This window comes from Pinus tabuliformis, chromosome 6 (assembly GCF_031772625.1).
Source record: "Pinus tabuliformis cultivar Carrire ecotype Pingquan chromosome 6, CPIR1, whole genome shotgun sequence".
NCBI classification, from domain to species: domain Eukaryota; kingdom Viridiplantae; phylum Streptophyta; class Pinopsida; order Pinales; family Pinaceae; genus Pinus; species Pinus tabuliformis.
This window is the reverse complement of record NC_142292.1, coordinates 916,630,465-916,655,627: the sequence shown is the minus strand read 5'-3', so window position 1 is coordinate 916,655,627 and position 25,163 is coordinate 916,630,465.

The window sequence follows — 25,163 nt, the reverse complement described above, 5'->3', positions numbered from 1 at the left end:
TGACATAGCATGTGTGTTCACAACATACTAAACAATACCCTTAATTTGACTACATATTGAAAAATATCTCTAAAAATCATATTAATTAACCTTCTACCAATACAAACCCAATATACCTTCTTAATTTAAAAAACCCCTACTTCACTAGATATTGTAGGTATGAATTTTTTCATTAACATTTTTTATACCTCTTTATATTTTTTCATTAACTTTGAGCTCCATTTTTTATACCTTCCAATATAAAAATCCTTTAACCCCTATTATATGCTCAGTATATTATGTCATTTTTTCCTCAATATAAATCCCCCAATATAAATGCACCTGGTATGGTATTGCTCCCCCAGTGAAACCCCCGTGGGCAAATTACTCACATTGGCAATAGTGCACAAATATGAATAAAATGACACATGTCTAACATCATAAAATGAAATCAATATTTAAAACAATAGTATTATAAATACCAATTTATTGAATTTGTTTCTTTGGCTCTGATCTCCAACAACCTTTTACAATGCTTTGAATTCCTGTTGTTAAAACAAGAGCTGCAATAGTGCAAGCTATTCCCTTCCTACATAATTCAGAATGCAAAAGAAAAATCTCAATAATCCACCAGATTTGAAATTTTCTCTCCTCTCACCTACAACTCTAAATCCTCATTACAATAATGCTTTTAGGAATTCCAGAATTGCAAAGAAGAGAAGACCCTCGTACATTCTATAACCTGCTATTTATAATTTTACAAAAGGAATTTTCAATAGCAAAGTTGTTGAAGAATAGTTCTGTTCAATCAATTTTAATTGGCCCAAAATCATATTCTTCTATTGTTGGAGCATTTCCATTGATTGAAATATTCCTCTCTTTATCTCTTCAATTGTTTTCTTGCAAAAAATCAATCAAAATTATATTAAAATGTCAAAATAAAATCAAAATATCAAATCTGGAATATAAAATATCCAATCAAAACTCAATTACATAATTAAATAAAAAGAAATATGAGCTTTCTATTGATGCTTGTGAAGATGTAACTGGTCAAGGAGAACATAGACGAATGTATCTACACTCAATAGAAATCGTAGGCAAATGAAAATACATAAAATTAAACTCAGAAAATTAGTTTTGTTTAAAAATTTAGAGCTTGATCTTCTGTTGAATATTAGACCCATGAAATGATCAAATCTGGTATTAAAACTACTTCAGAAATATTCTCCATGATCTTATATATCCAACGAACCATCCTGGGTCTAATTTGTCCAGGTAAAACTCAACTTATGAACTTCTAAAATTGAAGAGTCAAAACTACCATAATTCTGAAAAATTTGTTGCCTCAGCGAAAAATCAGAGTTTCTAATCTTAAATTAAATTACAATTATTTATTAATTAATACTAATTTAATTTTAATTAATTAATAACAAAATTATAATAATAAAATAAAAAATTTAAAAACTAATTAAAATATAATATAAGTATATTAATATTATAACTAAATTATATTAAAATTATAATATAATACAATACAATATTATTATAATAAAAATATAATTTATATATATTTTAATTAAACCATTTCACATCACGCTAAAACAAACCAATTCCATGTTACGTCGGAATGGAGTTAATGGAGGAAGAGGGGAAGGTGAAGTGGAGTGACAAGGAGGTGAGGTGGAGGGTGTAGTAAGGTTATGGTGACAGAGGGATAAGGTGGAGTGGGAGTAATAAGGTGTTTACAAAATTGTTTACAAAATTTTTATGATAAAACTAAATAGGCACGAAATAAAAATCTATCGACGATAGGATTTTTATTATATTGGAAAAATGTGTGCGCAATCAAAAGTGTCGATACATTGATATGTGATATCAGAATATTTTTTTTTTTTTTTTTTTTTTTCTGAATTAAGACTAATTCTATTAAGCAAAAAATATTGTACAAGAGGATACAATCCAGAGAGGCAGGAAACCGGCAACCGGAAATGATAGGACTATCAACCTCGGTTCCGGAGAAGGAGTTAAGCAAGCAAGGAGCTACAACAAGTCACTAGGAGCCTAAAGAAGCATTGATTCCTACCCTGAAAGGGTAGAGGCTTCAACACGAAGCTTTTTCCCTTTCCTTTTTTTAACTTCAACCCAACCATTTTGGGGTGGATGAGCGATAACAACTTGAAGATTGGGGTCCTCCACAAGGGAGCCCTCCTTTTCTGAATCAGAGGAGGAGGACAAATGGGCACGTTTCTGAGCATTGGCTGAGTCAGAGGAAGGCGCCAGACCATCGTTGGGAGGGGCCATGGAATGAGGGGCCTGATTCAATTCTTCATCGCTGTCTTCATCTTCAGAGCTGGAGGAATCAGAATCCACGACTGGAGGAGGAGAGCAAGGAGCCCATCGTTTGGACTTGGGCTTAGAGACGTTGGCATTGTTCTTTTTTGCCGGGCGGGATGGGCATGTATTCTGCAAATGCCCAGATTGGTGGCAATGGCGGCACCGAAAAGCAGTATTCTCGTAATCTAGTGTCTGGGTCCAGACAAAGTCGTTTATCTTGAGATTGATTTGTTCTGGAAGTCCTTTGCTCAGGTCTAACTCCACACATACTCTTGCATATGAGTAGAGACCTTTGGATTCCCGCCATAAATCTCCACAAATGAAGCTACCCAAGGTGTCTCCTATAGCTCTGAAGACACGAGTACTCCATAGGTGGGCAGGTAAGTTTGGAAGCCGAATCCATACAGGTGTCTTAGTAATGACTGCAATAGCTGGATCAAAATCTGGGAACCAAGGAGTCAAGAATAGCCCTGCAGTTCCCATGAACCAAGGGCCCTCTGCTAAGGTCTTTTCATAATGCTTACTATTATCAAATAGAACAATGAAGTAACCTTTCGAACAAAAAAAGATCTTACAATGATGTGTCCAGTTTGCATGGATCCATGCATAGAGATCCTGAGATCGTGGCCACAATCCATTAAATCTGCAAATGATGGCTCTTTCTGCAAATTCTTGGAGATGGGAAGCCAGATCTTCATGTATGAGTTCAACAGAGGGAACTTCTTCAATCTTGTCAACCAAGAAGGCCTTAGATTTAAGGGCTTCCGGGGGTTTGGGGTTCTCAGAGTGAACTGCGTCTTTGTATGAGAAAGGTCGAGTAGAGGATGACTGTCCCGCTGCACCTCCTCTCAAACGAAGGGATACCACCACAGAGTTGTTCCTGGAGATACTGTAAGCAGAGAGGGGAAAAGGGTTTTCAAGTTGTTTACCTTGAAAGAGAAGTAGCTGAAGGCTTGATGGGATCCCCATTCTGCGCTCTAGATTCAGTTTGAGTTCCTGCACCAGATCTGAAGGGCTAACCCATTGCATGATGGTTCTGCCTGCAGGCTGAGAGACTTGGATCTGAAAGGAGTCAGATAAGGGCCTTGACCCCATGCCAGGGCTTCTTGAGCTTTCTAGATCAGATCTGCCGTGGCTATTTCCCATCCGGGGGAGCAGACCTGCAAGATCTTGGCCGATCTGTTTGATGAGAGCCCGATCTGATTGATCAGCGGCGGATCTGATTTCCAGTGCACGGCTCAGAGAGTCAACGGCCTCAACAAGGTCATCAACCTTCAATGCATCGCAGCCTTTTTGAAACAGAGCTTCCACATCTTCCAGGGTTTTAGGGAAGGGTTCTTGCTCAGCAGCCGCGACTTCTTCCTTATAGGGTTCTTGCTCAGCAGCTGCAGCTTCTCCATTACAGGGTTCTTGCTCGGCAGCTGCAGCTCCTCCATTACAGAGTTCTTGCTCGTCAGCCGCAGCTTCTCCATTACAGAGTTCTTTCTCGGCAGCCGCGGCTTCTCTATTATAAACAGCGCTCCCATTCATGAGCAAACCCTCGACAGGGGAAGCTCCGGCAGTTACGTCAACATCGTCTTTGGCTTCATTACCTTCTCCCACCCCGGCAGTTACGTCAATATCGTCTATGGCTTCATTACCTTCTCCCACCCCTGTCCCAGCCTCTGGACAGTCCGGGGTGCCAGGCTCGGCGGCACTAACAGTACTATTTTCAACAAGGGGCGCACTTTGATTTTCGCCCTCGACGGGAGCCGAACCCTCGACAGTAGTGGGCTCCTCTGGAATGCAGGTTTTCGCAGGGTCTGCAGACGACGAAGACATGGCTCTCTCAATTTACTGCGTGTGTTAAATGGTTCTTAATAATTGAATATTGAAGGACCTTGTGATATCAGAATATCAACGACTTTTAAAAATAAGAATTTTTAGATCGAAGATTTTGAAATCAAGATTTTTATTTCGGATTTTGGAAAGGAAGAGGTGGTTTGAAGTGGGGTTTACATGGAATTAAAAATTATACAAAATGAATTACAACCATTTTGTAATTTCGAAATTTTGGGTTTGGCAATTTGTTTTAAAATAAGAAATTGGAATAAATTAACGAGATCCCGAAAATGATTTTTTTAATTGTTCTATGATTTGGTTGGGTCATTTTGTAGGATAGTGAGTGAAAAATGAAAAAAAAAAATTAACTAAGAGTTAATATTTACAATGAATTATTATTTTAATTACAAAAGTTAAAATATGATACATTTTATACATGTTTTTAACTAAGGCGACAAAATGATCAAACTTCAAAGGAGTGTCATTTACAAACTGGTTAACCAAATGAGGCAAAACAAGTATCGATGGGAAAGATTGCTAAAAGGTGAATTCAATTTCAACAATCAAAATATAAATCCGACGAAAGTAAATAAAAAAAATTGGCAAAATTGTAGGACAATTAAATAAATGAGAATCATAAAAGGTGTTTACCCAAAAATTAATGTAAAGGGTCTCCATTATTTAAAGAAAATAAATGAAAGATGGGGGGTGTTGGGTTTTCCCTACAACATGTTGTTATATCCCTGATGTTTCTATTGGTTATATGTTAGTTATGAATGAGTTTTATGACACTAAAAATGTATTGCTCTCATCATGTTTTGGTTAATCATTGAATGTACAATGAATATGTGACTTAATAGATGGTATGCAGTTATTGTGATAAGGCATCAATGCTTCTTAATGATTTCTCAGATAAGTATGAGACCCATATACTCAGATTTGTTGTTTAAACTTGTAGAATGCATATGTGTGACATGTTTGATGAAATGCATGTCGTGGCTAGTAGAGATCCAGTCAAGTACTGGTTAAATTAATTACATTTGTATCATTATTTTGTTGTTATCTTTCATTTCTGGAAGTTTGATGGAGTTCTAGGTAGTGACCTGAGCCTTAGGCCTTAAAAAGTCGCACATAAGTAGGAGTCGTAGGAATAACACTGCTTGGAAAAGTCCGCAGTCGTAGGCATACCCATGTTGTGGGAGAGACAAAAGACTCCCAGTCGCACTCATGCCCATGTCATGGGAGTGACTGGGGAATTAATACAGTAAAAAAGTTAGTTTATCTCAGGGGCTAGTCACTTGGAAGGTTTGGATGGCTCCTGGGAGTTCTGTAGTAAGTCTGGAAGGTCTGTGTTGTTGTGTTTCTTCAGTTCTACTTCCTTAACTGATACATAGGGAGTTGAATCATATCATAGTAACTCTTCCTCAAATGTTTACCTCGATTGGTCGGTTACTTGGGTAGATGTGAGAGGGCGGTGTTACAGAGTGGTATCAGAGCATGGTTCACCCCTTGGATAGGATGGGCGGTATGTTGGTCATTCATTCATGCCAGTTGCATATGTGTTCCTTGTGCTTGTGGTCTATGTTCTTGTTGCATATGCATGGTGTTGGTCATGGTTGCAGTGATGTCATCATGTGAAGGTTGATGGTGTTGTTGTGGAATGTGTCATCATGAGTGTATGATTAGTTATGTGTTGTTTATGTATGTCAAGTGTACAATTGTATGTTTGTTGTTGTCATGCATGAGGTCATGGTATGTGATTGATATGGTCGTGCATTGATGATTGGGATATGGTTGGAATGATGTCTATATATTGTTTTATCTATATGTTGCATATTTACATGTTGTTATGATTATGTTTATACATGTATTACACTGAATGGTTGATCTTGCAGGAGATATCCTCCCTGAATGATGCTAAGGTATGTTGGTTTGTTTATGATTTGATTTAGCTAACATAAGATCCCTTGTAGGAAAGAGATCAAGATGGGTAGACTACAATTTGCGAGATTCTCCTTATGGATCAGATGAGAAGTGTGGTGTTGGGAGTTATTTAAACTTAGAAGACACATTAAGAAGCTTGAAGGAAAAAATATGGAGTTGCAAAGTAGACAATGAAAAAAACATACAAGAACATGAGAAACAAGCAGAGGTTAATGTAGTAATCCTTCATAGTTTTTTAGAATTGCAACGACTGGGGCCACTTCGGATCAGACACAGGAAGGAAGACCAAAATAATGGGGCATATGGTAGAAGGTCTCCTTGTGGGTATAAGTCAGATAGAGGTGACACGATCAAAGATGGGAGGTTCTTGGAAACTGCAGATAGGAGAGGTGATAGACACAGGTATTATTCTAGTTCTGGTTCTGACAGGCACTATGATCATCATCATTATCATCCTTACAAGAGGAGTGGCAAGGGATATTTGTTGGATGACTTTAAGAAAGAAAAACCACCTACATTTTATGGAGAGATGAGAAAGTTGTTGATTTTTGTGTAGCTTGGGAGGTACTCCAAGCCCTAACATTCAAGGGTTGGAGGTCAAAGTGCCACAAATGGTCTTGTGGGCTTGAGGACCAAGCTTGGGGGTTTTGGCACCCATCATGTTTTGGGACAAAACCATGATGATTTCATGGCATATGATGGATAAGGATGATAGTGTTCGGAAAGACAATTCCAACGCATCAACAATCGTCTGAATTTGAGTTTTCGTTTTGGAGAAAATGAATTTTGAATTTGACATGGTAATTATGGAATTTTCAAGTAGGCCGACTTGAAGTAAATCAAAATCAGACGTGTCGGTTCAAGTTTTTTTCGTGGAGGCCCTGAAAGGATATATATAGGAGACGTAAGGTCTCATTTTGATCATCTAAAGAGAGCAATACTTGCCTCACAAGAACTCGGGGCAGAGAGATACTACGGTGCCCTAACTACAGCAAGAAGAGGACCTGAGACAATGTGGTAAGGTCGCTTCAGGATAGCATGGAGAGCCCAGATTGGACGCTGAGCTACTGTGGGGAGTGTGGATTGGTTTGAGGGTGTAAAAATGTCCAAGGACAGGGTTGTCTTAAGGACTGAAGTGCTAGAGGTTAGTCCGAGTTGAGGAGGATCCTTGCAGGCATGTTTTGAAGGTATTTCAACAACACCGAGATGTTGGAGTGAAGGTCACAGTGCCTTGCTAGAGGAGGAGTCTATTTGACGGTGTGTTGTGTTGGGACAACCCTTAAAAGAGGCTACTGCAGGAAATTTGAAGGACTGTAAGAAAGTCGATGTCATAATAGGGACGACAATCTTTGTTAAGGGCTAGATATTGCCCATACGTTGCAGCGTGGAGAGAGATCCTTTCACTAAAGGATAGTCACAATCCTTAACGGAAATTATGGAGATGAATAAGGGCTGGAACAGGAACTGTCATGATGCCCTAGTTTACAGTGGTGGAGCAACCTTCAAATAGTGGATAGAGGTATGTATTTTTAGTGAATGTTTGCAAGTATTGGATCTTAGTTTAGATCAGAGAAGGCAGCTGTGGGAGTTAAGGAGAGGGGACAGATCTATTGATCAGATGACCTAGTGATAGATCCCACAGAGATAGTTTAGCGTGGTGAAAAACAATGTGCTTAGAGGTGTATTGGGTCAAGGGTTGACTCTTGCAAGGGTATGCTTGATGTGCCTATTGTAACATCCCTTAGGAGTTATTTGGTGGATCCCACATGGACTGTTGGGAGGCGTACCAAGCAGCCAAGGTGACACCAGTCATATTAGATCAAGAGGCAAGAGGACATCAACAAGGTATGTTGAAGATAGACTAATGTACGATGGATTGATGGTGTCCTAGGTGAGGAAATATGGCAGTTTGATGGAGTTAATGGGTAGCCATGTGTAAGGGTCTCTTAGGTGTGAAGATTCCCTAACTAGGAGCAGATGCGACAACATGAACTTGGTCTTACGAGCACTATTGGAGGGTAGTGTGAGAGAAGACCAAGTGTGGACAAGATTAGACACTTATGGTCTGTCGAAGGACAGCGTGTTAGTGTCCATGTTGAAGCCAAAGTGTAATAGCTTGATGGAAAAAGGAGACTGCTAGCCTAGAAGTTGTTGATAAGCTCAAGGGTCTAATCAACCAGGAGCAGGATTGAGTAGACTGATGCGTGTGTGTGGAGAAGGACTTCTACAATAGATGAAGGGCAATCCTCCTAGCCCGTGTTTAGTGTAGGAGATGGAAATCTTGCAGTGACAGGTGGAATCCCTCCGTGCCCTATGTTGGTCTTCATCAGAGTAGCGCAAGAAGAGTATAGTGCGTTGAAGTCCCAGAGTAGCTAAGGAGGAGTAGTGGGCAGACTGAGAGTTGTTCACAAGTGGAGATGTGAACAACTCAAAGGAATCTCAATAAGTTGTGCCCTTGATGGATGAAGGGGAAACTAGAGAGTAGATTGGTGGTGGGCTCCAGTATTGTAGCAATAATGCAACAACTCCTGGAGCTTCCTATCTCTAATTTTATCAACCTGGTAGTTCGTAACAAACTTGGAAGCGACGGTGCTGTATGCACAAGTACTAGCTCTTGTCGTAGCTGTCACTTGGTCAGCTGGCACAAGTCCGCTAGGGCTCAAGCCAACTTCTATATGCTCTCAGAAGAAGCTTTCTAAATGATGGACGAAGGCTATCTCAAAGGAAATTAACCTACTGTGCAAGAATGAACTGAAAGCCAACCAAAACGTGGAAACCCTAGTAAACCCTAATCTGACTAGCTTAATCTCTATGATGCAATGGTGGGAGTGCAAATGTCTAGAAATGATGCCATTACTTCTAGTGATATGAAATGCATGAACTTAAACTACTTCTATTGAAAAGAACATTATTTTTGTATTTTTGCTCAAGTGGTTGGAGTTATTATGATTTTGTTTCTTATTAGGTTTTGACTGTGCAGGGGTAGTGCGAAGGGAAAGAAAGCTTGGGAAAGGTTAGGAGGGCTAGGAGAGGTTCCAGGGGATCCCTAACATCATTCCACAGGAGTCCACAACGTTCGGATGCTCGGCAACCGAGTTTGCAGGCTTCTACATGATGTCTGCAGGGGATCCTACAGGAAACTCGGGATTTCTACAGGAAGTCTGCTAACTTCTACAGGATGTTCGACAGTTGGAGTTTTGGGTGATGGAGGAGTGGAGGAGTTGTATGGGTGGATAGGTAGGATGGACAGGGAGCTTGTGATGGCTCAGGGACAGAGATATGAGATGAGGAAAGAGTGGGTACAGTTGGTTGGTGGATAGAAGGGTGGAAGCAATGGAAAGTTGAAAAGGTGGAGCTACGTGAGAAGTAGAAGGGTTGGAAGGCTAACGAGCTGGATAGAGGATGAGTAGGTGGCTTTAGGCGCGGTTGAGAAGAAGAAGAACACAATCAAGTGATGCCTTGCAGTGTAAAAGAAACAAATCCTATATGTCTTGCACAAAACCAAGAATTCCATCAACCTATTCTAACTGTGTTATTAAATCAATGAACAACAATGTAAATTGTGGAGAGAAATCGTGCATGGTGTTGGAACGAAGAAGTATTGCTCAAGATCAGAATGCATGGAAGGTTTTATGACTGAAATGATTGTGTTGCAGCTTGCATGAACGTATAAGACTGCGTTTTTTTGGTGGTTGGTACAGCCCACACCCCCAATCTCTAAACAGAGATGGCAGCGAGTGCACTATCAACCTTTTTTGGAGATCTGATGAATTACAATCCTCCTACTCTAATCTAAGCTGCTGAAAGCACTTTAACCATAAACTAATCCTACTCAATCACATTAAAGAAATTAAATCAGCAGACTGTGTTTTTCAAATGCATGTCAAAGCAAAGAAATGAAGTGCTGAAAGGAAAGACAAGTAACAATACAAGGAAAAGGAGGTCTATTGCTCTCAGGTTGGCCCCTAACCTGAGAGCTATAGCTCCCTTAAAAACTCAGAATTGAATCCAAAGCTGCCTGCCTTTATTGAATAATCATGAGTCTAACATCATGCCAAAATTGGCTTACAAAAAGCAAAAACCGAGCTATAGCTCGTGCTTAGAAATTGCAACAGTAGTTCAAAAGTTCAAAAAGCTCCTATCAAAGGCTACAGCCTTCATATTTATACATGATGAAGATCAAGCTGGCTTCCTCAATTAGTGGAGCTTGGTTGTCCAACTGAAAGTTAAACTGTTGTTCCTGTAGAATCCGTTGGCTGCCTTTAAGCTCGGTGGGGAGAGCTGTTGGAGCTCGGAGTTAAGGTGGAAATCACGAGGAAGGTCATCAAGACTGTGGACAACCTCCCTATAAACCCGCAATGCCACCTTGGCTGTCTCCTTGTCTCCATTTGCGTGTTCTTTGCTCCCTTTAATGCCAAAAAACCTGAAATCATCATGTATTAGCCACATAGATATAATGCCTGCCCTTCTTCCTACAAATAACACGAATATACCAAGAAATGAATGCATAAGTGATAAAAGATGAAGGGTTGAGCAAGGTAAGTAGGCCAAATGAGCCCAAATTGTTACCAAAAATTGGGGCTCATCATCACCCCCGAGCTAAAATATTTGCTCATCCTTGAGCAACTTAGTCCAACTCTTCATCCTTCATTGCTTTTACTGCTACCCTTACATCCCAAGCCTCTGTAGTAGTGTCCTCCTTGCTGGTATGAAACCCAGCTTTCCTGTTCACCTCTTCCCATTGTTCACTGTCATCCTTCTCTGTGCTGCCTTCAATCAATCCTAGCAGCAGTGATGGGCTGAGTTTAAGTCCAATCCAGCTGGCCTGGAGGTTTTGCATGGATTTCTTGTAAAGGTCTACCCTTACCAAAGCTTCCCTCATCCGAGTTGGGGTATGGTACTCTCGGATTTTCAAACTGTGTGCCAATGTATTCCACCTACGTGTGCATGCTTGGGCAACATTTTCTCCTAACAGTCTTTCCATGTCTTCAAAATGAGCTATGGCTTGGGCCTGTTGATCCATATATCTTAATGAAGCTGTAGGATCAATAGACAAGTGTTGGTGTGCTGAGATGAGTGCAACTGGATCCTCTGGTTCTGCTCGAATGAACAATGGCTCGTTCAATTCTCGGTTCATGACCGATTTTGCTTATGCTGCTCTTTGATCCTCATGGTTCAACCATGAAGCGAACGCCATCAATTGCATATCACCCAAGGCAGTATTGGGATCCCAGGAAACTACATTAGGCAAGGCCAAATTGTGGAGGTAGAACTCCGCTAATTTAGCCTTATCCTCGGACGAACTAGTACTGGACAATTCAGAAAATTGCTGTGGGTCTTGGATCTGAGAAATACCTCTTTGTGCCAAGTTATTTATTTGGAACTGCAGCCATTGGTCTTTCAAGTACAAACCATAGGATTTTGCAGGTTGTCTGCACTGTATTGCCTCCATGGCCCAACTGGCCATGCAGGCCAATTGTGCCTCTTTTTGCTGCAGCTATTCTTTTAGAGCTTGCACTTCAATTTGTGCTTGCTGTTCTGCTTCCTGTAGAAGTGTCATTGGCTCCTCAAGACCGGTGGTCAGCTCCTTTTTGCCTTGTTGTTCTTCTGTGGTGTCCTTGGAGGATGTACCTGCCCCTGCCTCAGCTCCTGTAGCTGCAATCTTAGCTTCTGGTTTTCTTCCTGTAGGTACATTCTTTGGCAATTAGCCACATGTTTAGCCATGGCTAATTCACTCCTGGCCTCCTTGAGTTGCTCTTGTAAAGGACCTATGTCCGCCACACCCTTTGACTTGGCGATCTTCATCCACGTGTGTGTGCGGACTCTTTCTTCCTCTAATGCAAAAAACAGGGGTACAGTAAATTTCTGCGGTATGATTTTGCCCGCCTCTAAAAAGGTGTAGTATGAACTCAGATTAGGCTGAGGGCTGGGCTCTGGTATATGTTCTTTTTCTGCCTCTTTAGGTGGCTCTACCTCACCCTCCCTTGGTGGTGATGAGGGTCCTTCTCCTTCCCTCTTCTCTGTTTCCTGTAGCCAGGCCAGAGTTTCCTGTAGAACATTTTCAGCCTCCTGTAGCCGAGCTTTTTCAGTCAACAGGTCTAACCTTTCTTGCCACTTAGTTTTCTTTGGGATCCCCTTCTCATAGGTGACTGTTATCCTTGAGGGGGACTTTTCCTTGGGCGAAGTAGAGGTATCTTCAATAACAATCGGGCTGTTGGACTGAGGCTGTGGTTTGCTCGTCTTTATTCGGACACTTCTTCGAGCTTTAAAGTATAGAGGGGTCTCCCTCTTTCTCTTCTCTTTTGGCTTAGGTGGCGTGCTGAGGGCGGCCAGCACAGCTGCTGCCTCCCTTGCTAGAATGTCCGCCTTCTTCTCCTTGGGCTTCACTTTTTCAGGGCTTCCTGTAGAAGACCCTGTTTTAGTCAATTTCGGGCTTCCTGTAGAAGCCTGCTTCTGCTTTCCTGTAAACACAGGTGTCACCACCTTGGCTTGCTCTGCTGCATGGGTTTTGCTTTTTGATTTGGTTGCGGGTGCTGATGAGGTACTTGTGCTGATGTGGACCTTCTCAGCTTTGTCCGTTCTGCTCTGCACCCTTTTCTCTCTTGCTGACAAGATGGGTGTGTCACCTTTTTCTTTGTCATCCTTTTTCTCATGCTTCTTCTTTTGCTCTTTCTTCTGCACTGTGGTCGGGGTCTTCTAGCCTGTTTCTTTCTTTCCCGCGGCCACGAATTCTTTTTCCTCACTGCTGGAGGAACCACTTTCCTCGGTCAACATCCTTATGTCTCCATCTCTTGTCAAATTTCTGAATGCTTCCCATGAGAGGGGAACCTTATATGAATGAAGCGCATCCTCCACAAGAAGTTTGATTAATCCACTTTGGGCTACCTGATCTGGTATGCCTTCTTTTAACTTTGTGGCACACTCAATTAGAGACTGTAGCAGGAAATAAGGGATGCTCAGTTTGTTTTCTACAGGAAGATCAATCTGGTGCCTCAATTCAGTGAGCAACCTAAAGTGATACCCGTACACAATGCTAAAACGGCCTTCACAGGTTATATACTTCATGATCTGCAGGCTAACTTCATTCCATGGTGGCAGCAAACTGGTTCTACGCACCCCATTTTTGTCCTCCGAGAATTCCTCCTCAGGTGGAAAGAATTCTTTCTTGGCCTGCTGGCTCAACTTCCTTTCTTCCTTATCCCATGGAAAACCCATTGGAAGTTCAGTAATTCGACTGATATATTGCGGGGTGAGCTTGAGGCTTAGGCCCCTGAAGTTCACAGTGGCCACTGTTTTGGATTTCGGCCTCAGAGCCTGCAAAAACTCTTCTGCCACTTCGTCGTCATAACCCTGCAATTTGTCACAGAAGGATATCCATTGCACCCGTGTGAAGAGCTCCACCACCTCCTGGTTTTCCCTTAACTTTGATGAATCAATGGGTTCCCGTCGAATAAACCCACCCGGCATGATAAAAACTGTTGCTTTAACTAGAGGTGGCAAATGCGGAAGAAATTTAGCTTACTGAGACAGAGCGTAGAATTACGCTTCTGTCATGCACATAATCCACGAAACTTATCCCTGAGGACCTTAACACCGTTTAATTACACTGACATCCTGTAGAACGACAGTCTATGCACAGCAGACAACACTTGCAACAACTTTCTACGACCATACTGTAGACGACGATTCTACCACCTTTAAAAACCAATTGCATGGAGAGTTCAGGGTTACCTTTTTAATCTGCCACCTTTTTACGTGAGGAACCCGCCTTCCTGTAGAAACAGCGTTCCTGTAGGAGCAGCTTTCCTGTAGGAGCAACGCGCGATTTCCGGGGAATACTGCAGTGGGTCTGCGCTTTTGCTGTAGCTTCACAGGCGTTCTGATAGCCAAAGGCTCGGAGTTTCAAACTGCAGAGGGATCCGAATGTTCACTCGAGTTTCAAACGGTGAGGGATAAATGCATGCGGGCAATCTAGCCGATTAGATTTGAATCGGCGGAATCCATGGCGCGGGTGTGAGCTGTCCCCGCCGGACCGTTGGATGACGTCATCCCATCATTTGCCTGCGAGTTCCCTTACTGCGCATCATCTCCCGCAGATCCGCCGCCGCCATTCTCGTTAGACTCGTTTTTCCCGACGGGATTTCTCTCACGTGTGTGCTGCCCATTCCTTTTGTCATGGCCGCCACCCAAACATCCGACTAGACTATTAACTGGTCAACGTGGCCATTCAAATGACCATACCACCGGTCAACCCATTCACCTCACACTTTGCAAACAATTCAAAGTAAAATTCATGCAATCTAATGGAAGGAAGGGTCGAGACACTTACCTGCGTGGCTGCAACACGATTTTTCGGCTTTTGGATGATGATGAGTGGATCTATCTGCCACTGATGAATTTTCACAGGCCCGGAGGCTCATGTTTACAGGCTGCCAACGATGGATTGGATGCTTTGGCTGCATGCGCCCGCGTTTCATTGCATATGGCCAGCGCTGTGAATGGTATCCACTCTAGCGGGCTTAACTATTACAGGACTCCCGCGGGATGTCTTGTAACAGTTCTTCCTCCTTGGGTGCATGCTGCACGACGAAGGATCTGGCCTCACGATCACGCTCCCGGAGCTTCTGGATGACTGGGATGGATATGGTATGAGATCTCAGCATTTGTTTATCTTAAAAATTGCTTTCTTCTTGATAACTCATCGATCTGCTTTGCTGGTGCAGGTAACTTCGTTGCATGTCAACAAGGATGGTGGAACAAGGTGACAACAGTGTGCAAGGGTGACAACAGTAGCTTGCATGCGTCCAAACCAATCCTTAGCCGTTAGATCTCCTCATAAAATGAATTCTGGGCTGTCCCGAACTTCTACAGGAAGTTTCCTGTAGAAATACAGAGCTTCCTGTAGAAAGTTTGTGTTTCCTGTAGAAAGTCTGCACCTTCCTGTAGAAGACTCAAGCCATGATGAAATTGTGCACATACCTTGGAGGAACTGAATATTTGTGGAGGAGGTGCCGGTGAGGTCTCCTGGCAGTATGATAAGGATCCTTGGCTCTGAGTTGAGAGGCTTCCTCTCCTCCATAGAACACCTGTAATCTGCATGCAATTTCACATTATAAACTTGCTGTCTTTGTCTCTTTTGCTTATTGTTCTTTCTCTTTTTTCTCTTTTTTTTTTTTTTTTTTTTTTTTGAAAGATAACAGGGGCGCCTCAATGAGGTTTTCACCCTTGCCATCTGCCCTAAGCGCCTCAGAGAGGTTTTCACTCAAGGATCTTTTTCAAATCTTTTTTCTTCTTTTTTTTTTTTTGAAAGACAATAGGGGCGCCTCAGTGAGGTTTTCACCCCTACCACCTGCCTTGGGTGCCTCAGAAAGGTTTTCACCCAAGGATCTTTATTATTTATTATTATTATTATTTATTTATTTTTTTTTAGATTTTTCAGGATATGCCCAAAGGAGAGGCAGAACCCTTCTCTATGACCAACACTGATTTCTCCATAGTTTTGATGAACTCTTGTCTTGAGAGAGGCTTCCTGTAGATCTTCAATCGATGCCCATTGACAAGCATGGGGATGGCTTCCTCATCAATGGTCCGAATGAGAACAGATCCATTGTCATGACATTTTTCCACTGCATATGGTCCTAGCCATCTGGTTCTCAGCTTACCCTTGAAATCTTTGTATCTGGAGTCATACAACAAGGCCCAATCTCCCGGCTGGAATTGCTTGTCATGGACGTGTTGGTCATGCCACACCTTTCTCTGAAGTTGAACCACCTCCAAGTGAAGGAGGGCCTGCATTCGGTGCTCATCCAGTCCATTCAGCTGCAATAACCTTTCTTGTTGTGCATGGCTGAGATCTAGGTCCAGCTGAGCTGCCATCCTCAAAGTGTTGTATTCAAATTCAATGGACAGCAAAGCTTTCTTCCCATAGACCAGCTCATAAGGTGTGAAGCCGGTGGTGGTCTTCCAGGTGGTGTTGTAAGCCCATGTGGCCTCAACCAGGCGATCTGCCCAGTCCTTTCTGCTGCTGCTCACCACCTTAGTCAAGATCCCTTCCAATGCTCTATTGGTGACTTCCACTTGCCCATTTGCTTGAGGGTGATAGGGGGTGGAAGTCCTATGCTTGATCTTGTGATGAGCTAGTAAGTCTTCAACCAAGTTGGATGTGAACTGGCTCCCTTGATCGGTGACCAGCTCTCTTGGGTAGCCAAACTTGTAGAAGATGTTTTCTCTTAAGAACTCGGCCACCTTTTCTTCTGTTGCTGCTTTGATTGCTTTGGTCTCTGCCCACTTTGTCAGGTAGTCAGTATACACAATGATGTAAGACCTTTGCCTCGAAGGAGGGTTGATTGGACCCACAAAGTCCATACCCCACTTCTCAAATGGCTCAAGAGTCACTTGAGGTTGGAGAGGCATCTCATCCCTTTGAGTCGGTTTCCCCATTCTTTGGCATTGGTCACATTGGCTGATATATCTTCTGACATCTTGATGAAGCGTGGGCCAATAGTAGCCTGCCTGCAAGATTTTGAAGGTAGTCCTCTTCGCTGCAAAATGTCCTCCACAAGGCCCATCATGACAGGTGAGGAGGATATCAAAGACTTCCTCCTCCCTTACACAACGCCTTAAGATCTGATCAGGGCCAAGCTTGAACAGGTTGCCCCCGATCCAAGTAAATGAGGCACTTTTTCTGATGATTCTGCTCTTCTCTCTTGAAGATAGGTGCGGAGGGAACTGTGCTGAAACAAGGTAGTTTGCTATATCAGCAAACCATGGAGAGAGTACTGAAATAGCAAACAGATGTTCATCGGGCATCTGGTCATCCACTGTTCCATCCTCATCTGCAGACAAATCCAATCTAGATAAAAAGTCAGCAACAACATTTTCTTTACCTGGTTTGTCAACAATGGTCAAATCAAACTGCTGCAATAAAAGTAACCATCTAATAATACGAGCATTCACATCTGGTTTATTCATTAAATATCTAATTGCAGCATGGTCTGTATGTACAAATGTTTGATAGCCAGTGATATAATGTCGGAACTTGGTCAGTGCATGGACCACAGCCAAGAATTCTTTCTCGGTTACAGTGTAATTCAGCTCGGCTTTGGACAAGTTTTTGCTAACAAAGTAAATGGCATATGGAAGTTTCTGCTCAACTTGTCCTAAAGCTGCACCTATGGCTTTGTTCGAGGCATCAGTGTGGATGTGGAAAGGTAGGGCCCAGTTTGGACCTCTCAAGATTGGGGCTGACACCAACTTGTCCTTCAATTCATTCAAAGCCCTCTAACAATCGTCAGTCCATTTAAACTCCACATCTTTTGCCAACAGGCCAAACAATGGTGAGGCTAGCTTGCTGAAGTCTTTAATGAATCTCCTGTAATACCCTGCTAATCCTAAGAAACTCCGAACATCCCTTACCTTTTGAGGAGGTGGAACCTTCTTGATGAGAGCAATTTTGTTAGGATCCACCTGTAACCCTTGGCAAGAAATGGTATGGCCTAGCACGGTCCCTTCAGTCATCAGGAATTCACATTTTTCAGGACTAAGGGACAGGTTCATCTCAATGCATTTGGTTAGGACTTTTCCCAGATTGGACAATGCTTCCTGGAAGTTGGCTCCATAAGGAGTGAAGTCATCCATATAGATTTCCACTGCATCATGGACCAGCTCCGAGAAGATGCTTAAGACAGCCCTCCGGAAGGTAGCAGGAGCATTGCATAGCCCAAAGGGAAGAACTCGGTAGGCAAAGGTACCCCAAGGACAAGTGAAGGTGGTCTTATCTTGGTCTTCCGGGCTGATTTGGATCTGGTTGTACCCACTAAACCCATCCAGGAAAGAGAAGAACTTCTTTCCTGCCAGTCCATCCAACACTTGATCTATGAAAGGTAGAGGGAAATGGTCTTTCTTGGTAGCTTTGTTTAGCTCTCGGTAGTCCACACAGATTCTCCACTTCCCATTTTTCTTGGGAACCAACACCAGAGGGGACACCCATTCACTATCTGAGATGGGGTAAATGAATCCGGCATCCAACAGTTTTTGCAATTCTTCCTTGACAATGTCCTTAAGGGCTGGATTCATTCTCCTCTGAGGTTGCCTAACCGGCTTACAATCCTCTTTGATGTATATGTGATGGGTACAGACCGAAGGATGGACTCCTTTCATCTCCTTATAGCTCCAAGCAAAAGCATCTAGGTGACTGGCCAACAGGCTACACAGCTCCTTTTCCTGGGAAGGAGATAGGGAGGAGCTGATCTTTAACGTTCTCTCAGGGCCGAACTCCACATTTTTTACTCTGGGAGTGACAGGGTTGGTTGTACAAAGATCCACTAAGGTGCTGGCTTGGGCATCCTCCACCAATTTCTCTAAAGATAGTGCACTGGAAGGTGGATTCTGGATCAAGGTCTCAATCAAGTCATCCTCGGTTGGGGGGTCTCTTCTAGTGGTATCTAGGGTGCACAGAGGTGTTGAGTACACTTCATCCTCTTCTCCTTCCTCCAACCAAAGTGGTAAGTCATGCCCTAAGGAGGGTTGGGCAGGAGGGTATAGGACTAGCTGCTTGGACATAGGACCATTTTTGATGGTCATGTTTCCTGCACGACAACTTATGTAAGCATCTGCAGTGGCTAACCAAGGCCTTCCCAAAATAAGAGGATATCCAGTAAGCTTTGCCTTGGGTTGCAGAACCAAGAAATCTGCAGGGTATTCCCAAGAGTCGATAGAGACCAAGACATCCTCCACAATCCCTTCGGGAGTCACAGTGGAGCGATTTGCTAGTTGCAATACTGTCGAGGTCTTCCTCAAGGAACCCTGAAGATTGAGTTTTAGCATGGTATCCCTGGTCATCACATTAATGGCAGCCCCCAGATCAATCAAGGTGTGTGGTATGATGGTGCCATTGATGTGGACATCTACTACAGGACTCCCAGGATCTAGATACTTTGGGCAGATGACTTGTCCTAACATAAGGTCAGACAGTTGTCCCAAGACATTGATGGTTGAAGCATCTCTCTTTCGCCTGCCCGGGTGTTTGAAACACTTTTCCTTAACCAGTTTGTTGTATATTGGCACATCCTTGATGGCTTGGAGAAGTGGTATTTTCACACACAACTGCTTGATCTCTCCCAGAAGCTCATCCTCCTCTGGGTTGGGTTGTGTGCTGGCTGTTAGTCTCTCAGGAAAGGGTGGAATAGCCTTTGGTTCACTTTCCTGTTGATCTTCCTCATCCTCTGGGGGAGGAGGTTGGCGATCTGGAAGAGTCTTTCCAGATCGAAGATTGATCTCCTGGATCTCCACAGCATAGGTAGGGCATGAGGTTTCCCCAGTGTATACCTACTGGGCCTGTCTATTGTTGGGGTTCGGGTTTGGTTGAGCAGGCATTTGAGGTTGCCTTGGAGGAGCAGGAGGTAATGGCTGAGGTTGAAATGGTGGTGGAGGCAAAATGGCGGGAGGACTGTTGTACTGGGGCCTCCACCCCGACTGAGGTGCATTCCACTGAGGCTGTGGCTGGGCATGTGAGTGATATGAATGAGTAGTGGGTTGAGTAGGGTACTGAGGTGGATAAGACCATGGAGGAGGCATGGACCAGGAAGGATGAGCAGGGGACCCTAGGAAGGCATAGGAGTCGATTGGTTGGGGCTGTAATAAGCTTGAGGTGCCCCTTGCATCCCCTGCTGGTAAGGTCTAGGTCCTTGTGGCCTCCTTTGGTTGAGGTAGTAGAGAGGTTCAGTGGAAGCTTCTGTCCCTTGGTACATGGCTTTGAATCCAGGTAAGGTTGGACATTGGTTTGTGGGATGGTCCTCCTCACAAACGAAACACACTTCAACCGAATGCAATGGACATTCGTTCTTAGGGTGTCTCCTTGTACATCTAGGGCAGAAGATAGCCAAGGCTCTCTCAGCTTCTTCCTTCTTCTGCTGGATCCTGAATGTGTCCAGTTGCATGGCAATGGTCTGTCTCACCTCACTCTTAAGATCTTCTAATTGATTTGCAAACTCATGCTTGGAGAAAGGAACACCAGCTGAGAGGAGGTTTCCCCTACCTCGTTTCTGAGCTGCCCTGGAGTGGTTTCTAAACACAGTCTTGATGTCCTCATAAGGCAGTTGGTAAATATCTCCCCCAGCTAACATGTGAAGGGTATCTAAGAGGTTTTCAGGGACTCCTCAGAGCAGAACCAACTTGAGGGATTCAGGGTCAAGTGTGCACCTGGCCCGCTTATAGCTAAGTTGGAACCTCTCCTCATAATCCTCTAAGGACTCATCATTTCCCATAGTCATCCGAAAGATTTCTCCCTTGGTTTCCTTGGACCTACAGTAATCACGGTACTTGGTATTGAAAGCTTGCTGCATCTGAGCCCAAGTAGTGATACTATTCCCAGGTAAGCCCATGAACCAGCGTAATGCTGCATCCTTAAGAGTGGAAGGGAAGAGTTTCAGCTTCTGCTCATCTTCAGTATAGTCATAGGTTCTACAAAGAACAGCAAACTCAAACAGGAAGGTATCAGGATCTTCAGTAGTCAATCCATGGAAGTGAGGTAAAGCGGAGGGGCTAATGTTCTTCATTTTCATCTCTCCATTGGTCTCTCGGATGGGGAAGGCACCTTCTATTCTCTCATCTTCTCTTCTATTGTCAGCCATAGCTTCAGATGGGATGGTCTCTAATTCTTCTTCTGCTATAGGATCTTCGTATATCTCAGGAGGTTCACCTATAGGTTCTTCTGGATCACTGCCACCTAAGAAGAGAGAAGGGTGACTCAGTGATGTGGTGGGGGTATTGGGTAGGAATTTGCCTGTTTTATCTCGGTTCCTACGAGGCATGAAATGGAAAGACTTTTTTATTGCTTTTGTTGTTTTTTTTTTTTCTGGTACCTACAAAACTGAAACAGATTGATCTACAACTAACTATCTTACTGAAATAAAGATGCAGAATTGAATTGAAAGCAGGAAAGAACTAATCTACTTTGCTCAAATGAAATTGCAGGAATGGAAACACTAGTCTACGCTTGCAGAATTGAAATGCTAATCTACACTTGCAGAATTGAAATTGCGGAATGGAAAGGCTAATCTATGAAAGCAGGAAATGTCTATGCTACTTTTGCAGAACGGAAATGAAATAAACTACTTGGCAGAAGGCAAGAGTAAGAAAATAGAAGAAAAGCAACAATTACTAATACTCTGACGCTTCCCCGGCAACGGCGCCAAAAAGATGGTGGGCTCCAGTATTGTAGCAATAATGCTACAACTCCTGGAGCTTCCTATCTCTAATTTTATCAACCCGGTAGTTCGTAACAAACTTGGAAGCGACGGTGCTGTATGCACAAGTACTAGCTCTTGTCGCAGCTGTCACTTGGTCAGCTGGCACAAGTCCGCTAGGGCTCAAGCCAACTTCTATATGCTCTCAGAAGAAGCTTTCTAAATGATGGACGAAGGCTATCTCAAAGGAAATTAACCTACTTTGCAAGAATGAACTGAAAGCCAACCAAAACGTGGAAACCCTAGTAAACCCTAATCTGACTAGCTTAATCTCTATGATGCAATGGTGGGAGTGCAAATGTCTAGAAATGATGCCATTACTTCTAGTGATATGAAATGCATGAACTTAAACTACTTCTATTGAAAAGAACATTATTTTTGTATTTTTGCTCAAGTGGTTGGAGTTATTATGATTTTGTTTCTTATTAGGTTTTGACTGTGCAGGGGTAGTGCGAAGGGAAAGAAAGCTTGGGAAAGGTCAGGAGGGCTAGGAGAGGTTCCAGGGGATCCCTAACATCATTCCACAGGAGTCCACAACGTTCGGATGCTCGGCAACCGAGTTTGCAGGCTTCTACAGGATGTCTGCAGGGGATCCTACAGGAAACTCGGGATTTCTACAGGAAGTCTGCTAACTTCTACAGGATGTTCGACAGTTGGAGTTTTGGGTGATGGAGGAGTGGAGGAGTTGTATGGGTGGATAGGTAGGATGGACAGGGAGCTTGTGATGGCTCAGGGACAGAGATATGAGATGAGGAAAGAGTGGGTACAGTTGGTTGGTGGATAGAAGGGTGGAAGCAATGGAAAGTTGAAAAGGTGGAGCTACGTGAGAAGTAGAAGGGTTGGAAGGCTAACGAGCTGGACAGAGGATGAGTAGGTGGCTTTAGGCGCGGTTGAGAAGAAGAAGAACACAATCAAGTGATGCCTTGCAGTGTAAAAGAAACAAATCCTATATGTCTTGCACAAAACCAAGAATTCCATCAACCTATTCTAACTGTGTTATTAAATCAATGAACAGCAATGTAAATTGTGGAGAGAAATCATGCATGGTGTTGGAACGAAGAAGTATTTCTCAAGATCAGAATGCATGGAAGGTTTTATGACTGAAATGATTGTGTTGCAGCTTGCATGAACGTATAAGACTGCGTTTTTTTGGTGGTTGGTACAGCCCACACCCCCAATCTCTAAACAGAGATGGCAGCGAGTGCACTATCAACCTTTTTTGGAGCTCTGATGAATTACAATCCTCCTACTCTAATCTAAGCTGCTGAAAGCACTTTAACCATAAACTAATCCTACTCAATCACATTAAAGAAATTAAATCAGCAGACTGTGTTTTTCAAATGCATGTCAAAGCAAAGAAATGAAGTGCTGAAAGGAAAGACAAGTAACAATACAAGGAAAAGGAGGTCTATTGCTCTCAGGTTGGGCCCTAACCTGAGAGCTATAGCTCCCTTAAAAACTCAGAATTGAATCCAAAGCTGCCTGCCTTTATTGAATAATCATGAGTCTAACATCATGCCAAAACTGGCTTACAAAAAGCAAAAACCGAGCTGTAGCTCGTGCTTAGAAATTGCAACAGTAGTTCAAAAGTTCAAAAAGCTCCTATCAAAGGCTACGGCCTTCATATTTATACATGATGAAGATCAAGCTGGCTTCCTCAATTAGTGGAGCTTGGCTGTCCAACTGAAAGTTAAACTGCTGTTCCTGTAGAATCCGTTGGCTGCCTTTAAGCTCGGTGGGGAGAGTTGTTGGAGCTCGGAGTTAAGGTGGAAATCACGAGGAAGGTCATCAAGACTGTGGACAACCTCCCTATAAACCTGCAATGCCACCTTGGCTGTCTCCTTGTCTCCATTTGCGTGTTCTTTGCTCCCTTTAATGCCAAAAAACCTGAAATCATCATGTATTAGCCACATAGATATAATGCCTGCCCTTCTTCCTACAAATAACACGAATATACCAAGAAATGAATGCATAAGTGATAAAAGATGAAGGGTTGAGCAAGGTAAGTAGGCCAAATGAGCCCAAATTGTTACCAAAAATTGGGGCTCATCAATTGGGTAGTCAAGATTCAGTGGCCAGATGGACTTGGTACATTGATAGAGGGAAGAGTTGCAGATCGGGAGTCGAAGGACCAGGCAAGTATAGGGTACGACCAAGAGGAGCTGTTAGATGCTACATCTAGATGGTCAGAGTATCTTGTCTTGTACTAGTGGATGTATGAGGGCCATTATCCCTAGTACGGGAGCCCTAGACTATTGTATTATATGTTGTTAATATAACAAAATTGGGTTGAAAAACTAAAAAGTTGTCTATGTTCTGTGCATATGTGATTTACTACTTTATATTTCCATTGTGAAAAGTAGTTTATGGTTGAGATTCTTGGTTTGGTAGCGTCAGTAATTTTAAGACTCTGACCTAGACCCAAGGTCATGGAAATTCAACATGGTATCAGAGGGTGTGTGAGCTACTTTGAGGGACAGTGAATCAAGTGTGCACAGCGAAGCAACTCAGAGGGAGTTGTGGGTTTCTAGATCATGGAGCAGAGAGTTCAGAGAGTTCAGTTGAAGACATGGAGATGCGGTCTTGAATGGATTAGTAGTGAGATTAGTTGGGAGTTCTGGTGGTTTGGTGGTGAGCCTGGTGAACAACAGTTTTTTATAGGACAGATTGTTGATCATGGATTTTTATTGAAGGGACAACTCGAGGGTTTCTTTGGCATGGACGAGAACAAGTTGATCAAGATGGATTCATGTGATGGGCTAGATATTGGCAGGCTAGAGTCTTCATTGGATCGTGGTGTTGTATATCCTAGATTGGCGGGATTTGCACGAGTGGTATTTGATCCAGGAGGACGAGTGCTTGCATATTTGGGCCAGTGGAGCTTGTATAGACTCAGAGGGAGCATCCCTATGGAGGATCGAGATCTTCACGTTCAGATATGATGAGGCAGAGTTACTACCGGTATTGTCGGATTCATCTACAGGGTATGCTATAGTTATGGATGCTAAGTGGGCTAGTGTCGTCGCCGAATTACTTCCTAGTATTGGAAGTACCTCCCTTTCTAAGAGGGAGGGTTGATTTTTGTGTAGCTTGGGAGGTACTCCAAGCCCTAGTATTCGAGGGTTGGAGGTCAAAGCGCCACAAATGGTCTTGTGGGCTTGAGGACCAAGCTTGGGGGTTTCGGCACCCATCATGTTTTGGGAAAAAACCATGATGATTTCATGGTATGTGATGGATGACAATGATAGTGCTTGGAAAGATGATTCCAACGCATAAAAAATCATCTAAATGCTAGTTTTTGTTTGGGAGAAAATGAATTTTGAATTTGACATGGTATTTATGGATTTTTCAAGTAGGCCAACTTGAAGTAAATCAAAATTAGACGTGTCGGTTCAAGTTGTTTTAATGGAGGCCATGAAAGGATATATATAGTAGACGTAAGGTCTCATTTTGATCATCCAAAGAGAGCAATACTTGCCTCACAAGAACTCAGTGGAGAGAGATACTTTTGTGCCCTAGCTACAACAAGAAGAGGACTTGAGACAACGTGGTAAGGTCACTTCAGGATAGCATGGAGAGCCCAGATTGGAGGCCGAGCTGCTATGGGGAGTGCGGATTGGTTTGAGGGTTGTTTGAGGGTGCAAATAGGTCCAAGAACAGGGTTGTCTCAAGGACCGAAGTGCTGGAGGTTAGGCCGAGTTGAGGAGGCTCCTCGCAGGCCTGTTTTGAAGGTATTTCAACAGCACCGAGATGCTGGAGTGAAGGCCACAGTGCCTTGTTGGAGGGCCGCAGGAGGAGGGGTCTGTTTGAGGGTGTGTTGTGTTGGGACAACCCTCAAAA